At 40.4% G+C, this 14,422-nt stretch overlaps 1 protein-coding gene across 2 annotated transcripts in view; it reads left to right on the top strand.

Annotated features, from left to right (window-relative positions):
- The first annotated feature begins 2,202 nt into the window (after window positions 1-2,202).
- LOC124194761 (ras-GEF domain-containing family member 1B-like) overlaps window positions 2,203-14,422 on the top strand; it is a 56,311-nt gene continuing 44,091 nt past the window's right edge. The window contains exons 1-3 of one of the 2 annotated variants that reach the window (XM_046589111.1): window positions 2,203-2,347; window positions 2,444-2,583; window positions 9,069-9,217. The gene's annotated coding sequence lies outside the window, so the exon portion shown is untranslated. Of the gene's footprint in view, window positions 2,348-2,443; window positions 2,584-8,885; window positions 9,218-14,422 lie in introns of those variants that run through there. The other variant, XM_046589110.1, reaches the window with a different exon arrangement.

Consider the following 14,422-nt stretch of genomic DNA (forward strand, 5'->3'; position numbering starts at 1 on the left):
AGCGAGTTGCATAGTTTAATTTTGATCCTGGGCGTCGTAAATGCGTGATAATAATGTTTACCACTCCAACGGCGTTTTAATTCTTCCTTGTTGGATGTTCATTGGCCGATTTGCCGCAACCCAATTCCACTGTTATCTTATCTTGAGGACTTTGCCATAGACTGACCAGTTATCGCTGTATCATTGAATCCGATAGGACCAGTTGCCACTATTGACTTGAAGTTGACGCAAGAAAGGTTGGCCAATAGTGTCAACTATACGATAACTCCGAGTTGATTGGGAACCTGAAGCGTCTACTTCCTTTTACCCGCCATTGTAAAAATTTTAAACAATTCACTTACCCCCCCCCCCTGCAATAAGATTATTTAGGTCATAATTGGTAGCATCTGTTTATTTGATTTAGCGTTAACGTTCATAGGGTTTTTTTTTAATTCAATGTTTTGCAGTTATCCTTTCAGAGCAGTTGCAGTAGAGATAAACAGCTTTGGTAACGATCAATAGATTGCCCCGCATCTGTTACAGCTGTTGAGCCTCATTGTAAAGAGACAAATTAATCCGATTGGGAAAAAGAATATAGCCCATAACCACCCACACAAAGTGAAATGTTCTCGCACAACTCCAATCTGTCGGGAAACGATTGCAAGTGTTGATTTTTGGTTGCGTATGTTACTTGATTGATTAATTTGAAAAACAAATTTTACCTGACACCTTCCGCACCTACCCGCCAATGGCACAACTTCAACTTGTACGACGGTTGGTCCAGGTGGTGGAGGAGGGCTAGTCATGTAAACTTGCACGGGCTGGTATTGTTGCTGGGGGACTCCTACACACGCAATAAACAACAAAAATTAGTCATTGATTCGAAAACTAACCTTTCTTCTCCGGTAAATTATTCCATTAAAACCGGCAGTTTTACCTGCAGAATAAGGTGGTGGATTGTTGCCATGGTGTTCCATGATTAACGTGTTGAATTTCAAGTTGGATCACGAACAAAGATATATAACTATGAAATTCAAATGAGTAATTCGTTGAGTGCTTTTCAATACGTGCACAATTCACGACACAGGACGAGAAGGTGTGATAAAGAACCGTTGTTGCAGCCACTTTTTAACCCAAGTTGTTTCATATAGGTCCGATAACCCACGCCTATCCTATTTTTATCTTTTGTGTACGCATTTCTTTGTTGGAACTTGAGAGGACGCAACATGCGATGATGTTCGTGTTGCAATGAACTTTCTACCGGAACATGTGACTTATCTGTGCATCAGTATACAAATCATCGGAACCACCAGATTGACGTGGTTTGTTGATTCATTAGCTAAATTTTTGTTTGGTAAAAAATGTATAGGTAATTCATGTACTTTAATTAATGAACAAGAATAGTTAGATACACAACAACAGAAAAATGTGCAGTAATAGAGCACTTTTCGTCTTCAATCATGTTACATGGATATTTAATTTATGGAGTATTTGCCATCTTGCAATTGTAGTCAGTTCTTAATAAATAAAGCCGTTTTCTTCAATTAGTTCAGATGATGTTAAAGGCTTCCTTGCACTTGCAGGTTTAAAGATGCAAGAAGTGCAATTAACATCAAGCGGACATTCTTCAAGAAGATATATTCATTTCACTGACGCTGTGGCATTGGTTGAAACGATATATCAGGATTGAAAATGTCCGAGATCTTCTGATATACCGGACGGCAGGGCTGGAATATCAACTGTTTTTCATATCAATATAGCTGGTAAAGTGTCGAGACATATAAATATTGTGTTTTGATCTATATATTTGATTTGGTGAAAATTTGTACACATCCTGATGCTACATTCAATTTTACATAATGTTCACGAAAAAAAAAATGTGTGTTATGAACTTGCTCATAAAAGCTTCCTTTAATACTTTTTTAATCATTCAATATCATGATCATTCGCCATATACGTATGTTGAACTTGAACCTAAATAAATTTAAATTTCAATGGTGTAAAACTATGTAATTCAGTAAAATTTTTAAAAACCCGAATTAAACGACGATAGAAAAAAAACGAGCATAAAATTCATGGATGAAAAAGAAAAATCATGGAAAAGTAATCAAACGGCAACTCTGAAAGTTCCATTTTTACCGCTAGATGGCTGCATAATTAGTGATTCACTTAATTTACATATCACATCGTATTGTTCTCAATCTCAATAGTCAGCTGGCTATACGCTACGCCATGAGGTTTCAACCATTTGGCGCCAAGTTTGAGACGAGAAACATTAAATCTGAACTCATTTCATATGCTAGTTATTACAGTACTGCAGTTTTTCAACTTCATATTGTGTTTCAGATGCAAAAAAGTATTACTGAAGGTAGGCGTATCGAAATTTCTCACGTGGTTATTCGAATATTCTGCCATACATTTTGCACCTGTCCTTGCTAATTTCAGAATTTTGATCTTCACTCAGAAATCACTTACGAATCTCTGCAAAAGACATCGTTGACGTCATGATGTATATAGTGACTATAATTCATCACGGATTCTACAATCGCCCTTTTCATCTCATCCATTCCAGAGATGAATATTATCAACTTACATCCCCATTCGGTAAGTTTCCAAATCCACACTTTGTCAGACTTAGAGTAATTCGCAAACTGAAAGACATGTTGTTCACAATTGTGCCCAACAGCCTTTGCTGTTTTTCGCAACACCACACCTGTAGAAATCCAAAGAAACTTCTAACCACTTGTGGCTGATGCCTATTTGTCGTACTTGCAATTTTGGTATTTATAATTACCCGGTTTGAGCAGAGGCTATGATGTAAGCATAATCTTTTTGTTGTAAAATAGCATAATCATTATTGCGTCATTTCACGTTTATTTCATCGTAGTCAAATCGTCGAATCCATAGTCAGCCAGAAAAAAGCCGATAGGTGGCTCTTGAGCGTTTATTGAGCTGTGTCTAACCGTTGAATATCCGTGACTCACGAAGGGCTCTTTTCTATTCGCACGGACTGTGAAAGTGCAAGTTGATTAACACAGTTCGTCAAGATTCTATTATTCACACGAATTCTCAACACCCGATTCCCTTTCATTCTGAAATTGAAAGTTTTCCATTAGTGGGGGGCTCTTATCGTGAAAGGCATCTTCGCCGTAGTTAGCCTGTCCGCACGTTTGTTTATTGTGTCGCCATAAATTCTCTTCCTCTCGCTGCAATTGTAGACGTGACAACCAACCAGTATTTAAAGGAAAGAAATGGCGTGAGCAGGGAGGAGGGGGGGGGGGATTTTTGGCAAAAAGCTTATTTTTGTCTTTTAGGTCATTATCTTTGTAAATCAGCTTGCAGCCTTCACAACTGGTAGCCTTCCAAAATTCGAGTTGGATTGTATCTCTCGATGCGGAGGCTGCTGACACAATTCGATTGAGACAACGCCACTTTTTGATATCCAGTTTTCTTTTTTTCTTTCCTTTCCTTTCCTACTTTTTAAGAAGATTACGACGCAAAACGATTGCCTTTGATGCGATTTCAGCCGAAGCTCCGCTTATTGAAGCTTATTGAACTTTCTCTCTTCTCATAATACCGACCAAGACATAAAGAGTGCGCTCTTTTACTGTTTAACAAGTCGAACGATTGAAGTGTTTTTTTGACGGCCTCGTTCGATGCTACGGCTGCAATCCATCTCAAATCAGAACCTCCTCTTTCTTGCACAATGTCTGTCCCCCCCTTCTGTATATGGGGATCAATTTTTACTGAACCCCAACCAGAATTTTTCCCAAACTGTTATGGTAGAGAAAGCACTCCGGTTGTTTCTTTTTTCTCCAAACGACAGGAAAAAGAGCTCCGGTTGCTGAACTCGTTGCGCTCAAAGAAACGAGGGCGCCGTGTCCAGTTAGATTGGACGGTCAACCGAAAACGGCGTTGCTTTTAGAACGCGTTGCTTTGGCCGCAATGAGAGAAAAGAAGCAGAAAAAGACATAGTCGTTGATATAACAGGCGTTTGTCTACAAAAGTGTAGATCCCGCTGTCTTTGTAAATTTCTCGTTCGTGCCACCCCCATATAAAGAGCTTTGCGCCTTCCTCTCTCACATTATCTGAGGTGAGAGTTTTAGCAATTTGAGTCGCCGCTGAAGCCATACAAATCATCGAGTGCTATACAACTCTTTCTTCTGGCCATTGACGCGAGCCACCGACAGGTTCTCGTTAGTCTTTTTGGATAAGGCCATTATATAAGCGGCTCAGTGGCAATGGGGAATGCCTTTTGCATATTGATGATGATATTGAAAATCGTGAGACCAATCATCGCCGCGTAATCCCCTTTTGTTCGCAGTAGTCGTCGCACTTGTAACCTTTTCGTATGTATCGGGTCGACCTCGCCGGCCTGGTGCGTTCAGCACCGCGTCATTGTCTTGTTTCATTCTCTCTCTTTCGGCAGATAGCTGTGCACAACAAAGAGGGAGAGCTCTGAAAGTGATTTCCTTATTCGGCGCTGGCTGGGAAAGGAGGGAGGAAAGCGAATGGGTACGAGGATAAGCCACACACACACACTTTCACTGTTGACACACTCTCTCTACGGCAGAGACGACGACTCGGCAGCGCTGTAGAGTTGCCTTCCCTCTATACACACTATGTACCAGCCCTGCTGCCTAGTCATTTTGATATCTAGCTAGGAGATGAACCTCTCTTGACGGTGTTGGCGGTGGTGTCAGAGGCGGGCTTTTTTTGATAAGCGCGCACGAAGTCGTTATTAATACGTTTCGTATTAGAATTCTCCGCACCTTTAAGCCCTGCCTTCACACATAACATGCACCTCGACGAATCCCCCCCCCCCCTCTTTTCCATCTTATAAGCTTGTTCCATTCTCGTGAGCCCGGGTCCTGTCACGACACGCATCGACGGAAACAAAAGAAGAAGAAAATGGTGTGTGGGGAGTTTTTTTCTTTTTTTAGAGGAATCAAAATCACAGTCGAGTGATGAAATTCTCACGCTGTGGGAAATTGAGGAAGAATTCCCTCTAAAAAAGACAAAAAAAAAATAATAGTAAAAAATAAATAGAACCCCAGATGATAGTAACCTTCACTCTGAATACTCTTCTACATGTATGGCAGATGGTGCGCGATTCGACTCGGGCGGTAAAAGAATTGGAAACATTTTCTTCTTTTTTCTTTCTAAGTTTCATCGGACTCAGCGTGAAATCTGCCGTTGGAAGAAAAAAAAAGGGCAAAAATAGTATAACGGGCGGAACAAGCCAGCCAGATAAATAAGCAATCAGCACAAGGACGAGGCGTTGAATCGATATTTAAAAAATAAAAGGAAAAGGAAAAGAATGACTTTATGCTGCTTCTTTTTTTGTTTTGTTTGTCTCGATACTTTTAGGGGCATTGAAAGTGTTGACCGCGCTTCAATGAAATCATCACGACACATCACACGTTCACGTCTTTTTATAGGGGTGAAGCGACGAATATGGGATTGCACCGTCGTCTTTATCTCTCTCGGCTTGCTACTCAAGTAGTTTTTTTTTTCTTTTGGATTTTTTGTTTTGTGCTTTTTTTCCTTCTACGAGAGATGTTAAGTACAGTTGTGAGTGTACTACGGTTATAACTGTGGGGGGTGCGGATTTCCAGCTTCTATTCAGCAGCCCTTTTTTGGGCGGTGGGGCAAGTTAATGAGGGGGGACTTTTGTGTGCAGCATTTTTCCCTGCTGGAAAATGCTGAACTAGGAAAGATGTCGAAGAATAAGAAAAAAAGAAGAGAAGAGCCTTTCTCTCGTGTCCAAATACGACCGGAAAACGCTAAAATGGGTACAAAACCGAAGGCTGTCGAGCGCGGATTTGTGTGTGTATTATTTCCCTATCCGCGTTTGTTGTGCTGCTTGGCTGGAGAGTATCTGGTATCACGCGCCCTGGAAATGTCATGCCTGGTCTGCTGACAGTTGACAGAAACTTAAGAGAGAAAAAAACACACCCCCAACTGGTTTTTCTTCTTCACTGGGTAGTACACTCATCGTCTCCGATTCTCAAAGTCGTTTTGTTTCTTTTCCCAAAATAGCAACCCATTTTCAACGCGCGATGAAATTGGCTTGTGGGAAAATAAAAGAAAAGAAAAAGAATAACACACTTTGTTCTTCTTCGCCTTCTTCTGGTTGTGCTTTTGGAACATCCTGAAACGGTTAGCAAAGGAGCGGAGGATTCGTTTAAAATGATAATAATCACGGTTTTCCATTCTGAATTATGATTACCAACAAAAAGTCTATCGCCGGATTTGATTACCATAAATTCAGGCTCGTCTGATTTATTCAGGATGGAAACCTTGTAAGTTGGTAGCTTGTAGCATAGCTAATTTTACATACTTATTCATTGTTAATCGCCCGATTGTCAATCGGGAGATTTCCTTATTAGAGGCTTAGCTACGCTGGGGTTTGAAAAAAAGGCGGGATTTTTTCTTCTAGCCCCCTTGTTTTTTTCTCCCCTTTCTCATCATCTTTCAGGAGGAACCGTCTGGTAGATAAGTTGAAAAGGGGGGACCAGAAAAGAAACAAAAAGAGATGGAGGGGAAAAAAGAGAGTCGGTTGACGGAAGGTGCGCGTTGTTGTATATCGAGTTCCGGCTGTTGTAAAAAAGAAAAAAAAAAGTTCGTGGGGGTTGTAGTATGTAGAGCTGATGGCAAGACAGGTAGAAAGATGAAGGGGAGGCGTGGGGACCTGTATAGACTAGTTAGTAGTAACTGAAAAAGAATATTTTTTTGAAAAAATTAAAAAAAAAAAAAAGAGACGCTACATTGAATTTCCCGCCATTTTGTCCTTGTAAATCTCTTGTTGACTTAATACTACAAAAAAGAGGACAAATATGAATTGAATTAATTTTGTGTACTTGCAGCTTTTTCATTTTGAGAAAGTGCTGGCAGCCTTTGAATAAGTCAACAAAAGAGAAGTCCCCACTTTTATAGCTTTTTTTTTAAAAAAATGCGTCATTTTTCTGTTTATTCAGTATTGTCTTGGCGAAACGACGCTAAAAACGACTCGGGGTGTATAATTAGTGAGTTGCACAAAACTGACAAAATGTCCAGCAACAATAACAAGGGAAATATTTAAAAAAAATCCGAGTGAATTGTTTTACTACCTTCTCCTTCTTGCTCCATTCCGTTCGTGTTTGCATCTCGTTTTCATCTCTCAGACCTCCTTGCTGTTCCCTCTTTTCGCTTTATTCACCGATGATTTGTATTAGCATGTTGCCATTTTGTGTCGGTTACATCTTTCATAAATAGTTTTGATATCGCAGCTGTCGTCGATTCAAGCCAAGGCTCCTTTAGAATACGATCAATTAGCAATAAATTGTTACGCTTCCTTCTTGGCTCCGGGGTATCAAAATATCGCTAACGGGAACGTAACGTCGAAGAAAGAAAGAACAATAATGAAATGGATATATAATACCTTCCCGCAGGAAAGGTTGAATAACATGCAGGGCACAATTCGCCATGATTATCACGTCCCCTTAACGAAAAAAAAAAATATTTATGTTTTTTGTCGTTAATCTCATCTAGAATGCGGAATCGGAAAAAAAAAATACGAGAATTAACTAATAACCAGCTGACGCAACTCGTTTTTTGTTTTCTTTTTTTCTTTCTCAAAGGTTATTTCGTTTAATATTCCTACCTTGAATGGATATGGGCATCCTTTCGAACAAAGGTGACGCTCATAATTGAATTACTATCGTATTGTTTTTCATCTATGAAAATGGGATTTTCTGGATTTTTTTTTGTTTCTTGTCTTGTTTGTCGTGTTGGGCAAGTGACCTGGAAAAACAGGAAAGAAAAATTATTACGACGACATTAGCCTACATAGGGCCAGTTTACACAGTCTGGTGTCATCTGGGTCATTTGCTCTTCAATGCTTCATCCCTTCAAAGACGGGATAGAAACAAACGAACCGGTTGCTCTGCTCTGCTCCGCCGTGTAGCGTATAATAAGACAACTTAGAAGCAACACACTAATAAATTTGGCGCATCTTCTCTTTAGCTCTTTGGGAATGGTGGCGATAATTCAAGATTGTTTTACGACACGGGACTCGTTCCCTCGTTTGTCTTGGGCTATCATCCGTCTATTTTAAGATGTCAGAAAAAAAAAAGAATAAAAGCGAATCGATCGGAACTGTACGACAAAATGTGGAGCAGTCGACCTCGATGATGTGAAAACTTTTAACTCATTTTTGAAGTTTTGGGTATTTTTTTTTTTTGTCTGGCAGCTCTACGAGTTTGATTATTTCCTCCCCTCATTGTTTTCGTTCGGTTTGGTGAATGATTGCAGGTAATTCGACTTTTCCGCCTCGTTACACTCAAGAGCACTTTAGGCTGGGCGGACGGCTAGGTTTTTCTTTTGTCGTGTTTGTTTCCGTCCTTGATGAAATGCATCAAATGTCAATCAGTAATACAACAAACAACAACAACAACTTGGGTTTGCGGACGGCAATGCCGTGTGAGAGCTAGTCTGTCGATCGGTCAGTAGTGGCCGCGATGTTTTGTCCAGCACGATAGCGTGCAATTTCACCTTGAACTAGATTTAATAACTTGCATCACCTAATCCACCTAAGAATTGTTTTCGGACTTATGCGGGTATTTGGATTTCGCCAGTGATCGGCAAATTTAACCAACCACCGCACGTAGCAGATTTGTCTTTCTTTTGAAATGATTAAAAAATTGTCCTTTATTTTTCCTCGATTATTGCCGATTCTGTGGAAAAATAAATAACGTGGACGATGGACGAAGCTTAAAGAGAGGCACTATAGTGGGAGGAGGCGTGGCCTCGGTCCTTGGCTCAGGAAAAACTTTTTTGAACGGCGCTACTGGTGAAGGGGGCGGCTCTCTTGTTGGGTACAAACGCAGGCGGGTGGGTGATTTTCAAAACCTGCCGCGCTGGGCAACCGTTGTGTGTTCAGTTAGACACCGACTACGCTGCTATACAGACGTGTGTGTGCGTGTGCTATTACCATATATCTATTCAATACCAAGTTCCGTGTTTTGTTGTGCTGCCCAGTGTTCCCAACCGTCTCTCGGATCAGTTGTAATCAATTTGCGCTTCTGTTTTTCTGTCCGTCACTAAAGATACGCCCGGTGGATCGATTGTTTGTGGCCTTGGCACTGGACAACTTGGTCGAGCCTCCTTGATCAACCGCTACCACCATCATCATCATCATCATCATCTACATGCGGCAATAAGGCCTTCTTGGTTCGGATGATATAAAAGCTACCAGGTGAGTCATTTGCATTTATTACCCACCTTTTGCTTTTTTTACATTATACAACCGCACAGCGGCCGAGCTGTTGGGGTTGGACGGCTGTGAGTGTGTGTGGTGGACCGTTACCTTGACGACTGGTGTACCTACAACAGACATTGTCTCCTGTTTTTATCATTGCTCCGCTGTCGTGTCATTCCGCACCTTCTGCCGCACGTTTGTCCCTCGAAAATTTGAGGAAAAAACAATTTTGATAGTATTCAGTGCAGAATTTTAAGTAGTCTGGACTACACATGACAGGGGAGGAGCAAAAGTGTTATTATCTCCCACGCTGAGAAGGAAATTCCTGCGGTGGTAGTTTTAGCACATTCTTCTTCCTTTTCTTTTATTTTCCGTAGTGCGAAAAATGTTTGGTACAGGGCATCCGCAGGTCTATACGTGTGGATTTTTGGTGTTGTCTCATGTGGGCGATTTGAAAGAAGTTGTCAGATTTGTTTTCGAGATATCCATCTCTGCTCCGGGGTGAAAGAGGATAACAAACGAAAAAAGAAGAAGCTGGAAAAAAGATAGGAATTCCTAACTGTTTTTCTGGCTTGGCCTTTTGGCTGTTTAGCGGCTGCTGTAATCATTATTACACATCTGCCGTTCATAAAAATGGTTTCCACTTTTTTTTTTCTTTTTTATCCCTTCATAATTTTGAAAGTTGATAATGACTAATGATCGCAGTCCGTCGAACCCTTTAGGAGTTTTATTTGACACTTGTGTCAATAACACCCAGATCAGAGTCAGAGACACACACACACGTGAAACAAATGGTTCGATTTCACCGATTGGGTGTAACCCACTCAGCCAAAAATGTTTGTGTTTTCGTCCCAAACTTTTATTTTAATCTTGTTGAACCATTTCTTAGTTCCTCTAAAAGGAAAACGAGACGGGTTATGTAAATCGGGATCAAATCAGCACCGAACCAAAGAGTATATTTGAGAGTTCGTTCGTTCGTTTTTTTTTTTTTTTTTTTTGCTTGCCATGCCCATAATTTGAAATAGAACGACCCATCTCTTTCCATCAAGCTTTTTTTCCCAACTGGAACTTCAGCGGGAAAAAAAAACTGTAACAGATAACTGCACATTAGAAAAATCATGGCCATGTCAATAATATTGTACATAAAAGTTCCCACTAAATTTCTTGACCGTGTCTCTCTCTCTCGGTGGGGGTTTACTTCTCTATATGTCACGTTCTAGATTTCACGGTGGACTTGGTATATGGAACTTCCATCAGCAGGGTGTCCCGATCGACGTTTTTATTTGCAGTATAACCAGATTTTTTCGTCTTGTTCAATTGTAGCGATACCCCCGGCGTGATCGGTGGGAAAAGGCAGAAGAAAAAGTTCGCAATTCTTCTTCTTTACCTTTCCGAATCAAGGCCTTTTACAAATAATTGATGATGAGCGATGGAGCGCAGATTTGAGGCCGCTGGAAATTAATCGGCCGTAAAATGACAATCGTCTTTTTTTATTTTATTTTATTGTTTTCTTTGTGTAAAGTTACAGTCGTGTAGTCTTGACTCTTTCTTCGTCTCTTTCTCTCTCTCTCTCTGTGTTGATTGAATGAAAGAGAAAGAAGGAGGAAAGATTTCAATTTTCTTTCGTATCAATCATTAGTCGTCTGGGCGGGAAATTCAAATTTGAAACGCTTTTTCGACTTTCAAAAAGCCACAGGGCCCAGCAATGATATCTCTCCCAAAAAGTGAGGGGGGGAAACTGTTGGAAGAAGAGATGGCAAGTTGCTTCCCTCCCTGAAATGTTTTTGTGTGTGTGGTATATTTATCCCCCCCTCCTCCTCCACTTAATACAATAGAAGTCGAGAGTATCATTATTTTATGTCGGCGGCGGGGAAGTTGTCGACGATGGAAGCCCGGGAGTGGCCTCACAAGGGGGGGGGGGGAAAGAAGGTACATATAAAGAATAGAAGAGTAGAAAAAAAGGAGAGTTGAAAACGTGACAATTCAAAGAATGATCCCTCTGAATGGTTTATAAGAGAAAATTGGTACTACGTGTAATATGTGTTGCGACGATTTTTGTTTTCTTTCTCCACACCAGGAAGAGAGTTCAAAAAAGGGAAAACAACAAAACAAAACAACATTTTCAATTTCTTAATCCAGACAACACCAAAAAAGTGTCTGGTTTTTTTCTTCCTTCTCTCATCTTGTTGAGTGTCCGCGCGTAGATATAACAGGTCGCCGAGCGAATGTCTTGTAGTAGATCTTGATGCCAGCTGGCATTATTTTTTCTTCTTTCCTATAAAAGCTTAAGGAGAAAAGAGAGAAAGAACGAGAAAAACATAAAAGGGCCGTCGGTGATGTTCAAGTGAATTAGGTCACTTAGTTGATGCGTTTCTCTCACTTTTTTTTTGGTACTCGGCTTCTCTTCCGTCTTGCCATTTCTTGCATCATGTGACGTGATAGCGTTTGTTTGAAGAGAACACACAAATATCACGAGCGCACGGGAAATTTAATTTTTTTCTTCCACCGTCTCTCCCGGTAGAGAAATTTCGGATGGGCACACGACATGAGTTTCTCTTAAGCCCACTTACTTAGAGTTTGTTCCCTTTGCTTGTTGTTGACCGTCGAAACCGAAAAGAAAACCAGACACACACACACACAAATATGTTGAAGCCAATTTAAAGGAAATCAACGATGGACGTTAGCAACGACGCCAAAAAATAAATAAAAAAAAATGCCGTTGTTGGGCGCTACTTTCTATTTGTTTGTTTAAATAGAGATAGATTTATTATTTTTTTTTTCTCTCTTGATTTTATACCGACTGCCAACCGCCATGGTGTAGCGGTGTAGCCCTCCTGTTGAGAGTGTTTCGGCAATGGTCACATCAAACGGATTGTCCATTCATTCGTTGCCGGAGCGGGCGTGTCTTTCGAGTCCTTTTTGCTGGGCCTTTTTTTTATTTTGTATTTTTTTCGAATTATTAGTACAACTCTCACGTTCATCCACAATGTTGCTGCGCGCAAAAAAGTCGAAAGTTTTCTCGGGTTAGATATATAGCCTGAAGAATATCCAAGAAAATGCCGCTGTGGTGACATTCCACGTGACGTCGAATCGCTCCGGTCCGGGAGCTTTTCTTTCTTCTCTATGAACCGTGAAAGAAAAAGAATTAAAAAATATTTTTTTGCTATTTTAACAGCTATAAGAAACCGAAAGCTACGTTGGGGGAGCGTGCGGTTTTTTGTTATTCCAGTGACGTAGCCATTTCTTGATTGTATACCAGTCGTCTCGGTGTATACACACTTGAATCAATAGGCAGCGCGTTTGATTTTTTTATATTTTTTCATGACTTCTTTCATTTCTTGCTGTATAATCCGATGCCCTCGAGGTCTGCGGGAAAATTTTCAGATTCGGTTTCTGTACACGCGTTAAATTTCCCCAGCAGTGTGAATACCCTTTTCTTGTGTATCGACACTTGAATTCCCGATTTTTTTATTTTTTGGTTATCAAAAAGGAAATTCAACAATACCAATTGTAATTCTTTAGAAAATTTCAGACTTTGAATTTGTATTTATACGTCAAGTTTAGTCGAGAGAGAATAAACTAACTAGTAGGTCGCAATGAAGAAAAAAAAAAGCACGTACCGTAATACACCGCCCAGGCAGTCCAGTTGTATGTATCCAACAAGTGGCACACGTTGACTCTATAAGTGGACCGGCTCTCTCTCTCTCTCTCCCTTTTAACTAGCTTTAATTCATACAGAAGAAAGAAATAAAGTTTGCATCTATTCAGAAAGAATACCGCCAGTCCGTTGAACCGGGACTCTCGATTCCACCATTCATTTTATTATTTATTTTATTTTATTTTTTATTTTTTTGCGCATATTATTCTCAGATTTTCGTTGTCTCGGGTCCGTTTTTTCGACAAAGACGTCTTCTCTCTCCTTTCTGACTGCTGTGTGTGATGATGGGCTTTTCCATAATAGCTCATTATCGTCACGCCATCTCTCTCTCTCTTTCCCCCCAGCTGACATTTCCGTATTTACGTCTGGTTCCTGTTTGATATATTTTGTGCTCCGGTGCCCGCGTAATATCTCCCGAGGGTCACCCTCTTGCCCTTCACATTTTCTACAGTTAGACAGACGCACCTGTGTGTGTGTGTGTGTATGCGGAATTGGAATATACGTGTGATTGTGTAATGCGGCACACGTGGACGACTAGTTGGCTCAATTTTTTTTCTTTCTCGGTTGGCCTCTAATTTTGTGTGGACCGCGTTAATAAACTCAGGGAAACAATTGATGAGATTTGAGGGCGCCCACACTGCTAACGAGTTTTTTCCCCCTTCCTTTACTTGTAATATTATCACAGCAGGTGGGAATTTGTGGAAAATGCCTGTGTGTGTTTTTCGTTGTGTGAGGTATTGGCGTGTAAAGATTCCGCCAACGGCGTCAGCTGTGGTCTACTTTATAGTCGTGTGTAAATTTTTTTCAATTTCATTTTATCGGCCTGTTGAAATGTTGCCAGCTTCATCAGAGATGGAACAACGCGTTGTGTGCTACCCCCCTCTTCGTTTTTTTCTTTTGTTTTTCATTTTTTTTTTTATTGCTGTACATAAGTACTGTGTATAGTACATATCGGATTTTTGTCAATGCCAGCTGCGTGACCATCTGCCGCTAGGAACGGGAATTTACAATAAAAACTAAATCCATGGGAAAGAAAAATGAACGAACAATTTTTGGTGGCAAATATTGGAAAAGAATGAAAAGGAAATAAATATGGCAGATGCGCATGATCGATTGTTATTTCGATTGGGGATACGCCGATAAAGGAAGAACAAAAGAAAAAAAGTTTTCGGATATCGAAGGAGTTTGTGTGTTGCCCTGCCTTTTATCCAATCATTCTGTGCATACATTAATTTGAGAGAAGTTACGTACGGTTTTTTTTTCTCCCAAGTGGATGTTATTTCATTCCCAAGGTTGCCAGGCAATCAAATGATGACGGATTACACACAGAGAGCCATGACGTGCAAAAATCATAAATAAAAAATTCTCTTTTTTATTTTTTGATAGCCGAGGAGAAAAGATGGGAGAGAGAAAACAAACATCCGTCATTCGGGGGGCCCTGCAATATCGACGATATCACTCAAAAAGCTGTTGATCCCTCGTGTCAGTCAGGATAGTGGATAACACGCCATAGTGCCTTAGACACTTTTGATTTTTTCTGTTTT

The sequence above is a fragment of the Daphnia pulex genome, chromosome 5 (genome assembly GCF_021134715.1).
Source record: "Daphnia pulex isolate KAP4 chromosome 5, ASM2113471v1".
Classification (NCBI taxonomy): Eukaryota; Metazoa; Arthropoda; class Branchiopoda; order Diplostraca; family Daphniidae; genus Daphnia; species Daphnia pulex.